The sequence below is a fragment of the Giraffa tippelskirchi genome, chromosome 9 (genome assembly GCF_054371585.1).
Source record: "Giraffa tippelskirchi isolate mGirTip1 chromosome 9, T2T-mGirTip1v1.2.pri, whole genome shotgun sequence".
Taxonomy (NCBI): domain Eukaryota; kingdom Metazoa; phylum Chordata; class Mammalia; order Artiodactyla; family Giraffidae; genus Giraffa; species Giraffa tippelskirchi.
In genome coordinates, this window is record NC_137283.1 from 117,139,873 (window position 1) to 117,141,694 (window position 1,822).

At 38.5% G+C, this 1,822-nt stretch overlaps 1 non-coding gene across 1 annotated transcript; it reads right to left on the bottom strand.

Annotated features, from left to right (window-relative positions):
* Positions 1 to 1,101: 1,101 nt before the first annotated feature.
* On the bottom strand, positions 1,102 to 1,174 carry TRNAE-UUC (transfer RNA glutamic acid (anticodon UUC)). The gene has a single exon. It is a non-coding gene; the product is annotated as a tRNA-Glu (tRNA).
* Positions 1,175 to 1,822: the final 648 nt, after the last annotated feature.

Genomic DNA, 1,822 nt, shown 5'->3' on the forward strand with positions numbered 1-1,822 from the left:
CTAAACATAGAGCACTGCTATTTCAAATGTGTCCTATTTTGTTTCTGAACAATTCCATAGGGGTGTAGAAAATATGGCACTCACGAGAGCATTTGATATCCACCTTGGTAGAGGGATGGTTAGCTAGCAAGTCCCTTAAATAATTCTCTCACGGGTGGTAAGTAGTTTGAAGCTGACTCTCTGGTGAGTATTCTCTGTGTGCACTGAGCTGATACATCCTCTTGGTGCTGTGAGTGATCATCACAAACCCAGAGTCCCCTATGAGCAAGTAGTTCCTTGTATAATGATTTCCTGCTTCGTCACGTGACCTTGCTACTTTGGCCACAGCCAGAGTTGGGTTTGTCCTAAGAGCCAGGACCATCTTCTGGGTCAGTATTTGAACGATCAGGTAAGATAGCTCCTTCCATTGTGGCTACTCTCAGCAGGATGAGGACTGATTACCCAAATTGCATCCTTGTTCTTAAAGAGCTTGGCTTTAATCAGAACGAAATGAGGCCAAAAAGGATGGCTCTGAAGTGAAGGAAGGCTCTGAAATGAGACGAGCACAACCCTGAGTGAGAGAAGGAGCGGGAAGCGGAAGCACATGATGGTAGCCCCTGGACAGGTTTTTCAGTGGGATGGTGAGTGATGGTTAGCATTTTCACAAGTCTTGCTTGGAAAAAATTTTTTCTGATTCCTTACTCTCTTGGGCATCCTTACAATAAGGTAATCTACATGTTTTTGTTCTTTGTAACCAAAAAGAACCAAACACAGTGTCAACCCATGTTATCTAGAGATTAGATGAAAGGATACTTTATTATCCTTTACTAGACCAGAATGAATCATTATGTATGTTTATTTATTTATTTTTGTCATGGGTGAGAGAAAGAGAGCAACTGAAATTTCTTCCTGGTGTAATTACAGGTAACACCAATTGAGGATTATTGAGGCTTCTGTTTTTATTAAATCTATAAAAACATTAAGGAATTCTACACAGAAAACTTGTAATGTATTTGTTTCAATAACAACTCTGGCATTGAACATTGTGATGGCTTAAAACAGCATAAGATTTCTTTCTTTTTTTCTTTTTTTGACCATGCTGTGCTGCTTGGGGTATGTTAGTTCCCTGACCAGGGATTGAACCTGTGCCCTCAGCAATGAAAGCACAGAGTCCTAACCACTGGACCACCAGGGAATTCCCAAAACAGGACAAGATTTCTGAATATAGTGGCCCAAATGTTAAAGAACACTACAATTTGGAAGGTAAGGTCTTCTATGATTTACCAGGTGTTGGGGCTGATATTTTTGATTACAATCAAAACAAATAGGTAGGCTGCATTTACAGTGTTGTTTGTGTTTTGGAGAAACAATGTCATGGTGTAATTAACCACCGGTTTTCAACGAGAAGAGTATGGAATCTGGGACTTCCAACCTGTCCTACCATCTCTTCCTACTGTAAAATCAGAATACAAAGGTACAGTGAGATAATTCTAATGAAGCAAAGTACATTCATCCTGTAGAGCACTCTGCTAGCGTGGTCTCTTTTCTCTAATGATTCCACCCAAATCAGAGATGACCTTTCTAATGAAACATAAAACCTACAATATGCAACCTTACTAATATATTCTAATGCAATTAGGTCACACAAAAGGCTTGTTAAGTTTGTAATGTCTGCTTTCATCTTTACTAGAATCTCTAGTTACACCAAAAGTGTGTCATTTCTCACCCGTAGCACTGTAATTCTACTCCAAATAAATAGATGTTTATTAAATGAAACTTCTAAACATTATAAATAAAATATATTGGAGTGCTTGATGATTTAAAAATTATGGAAGATATTTAA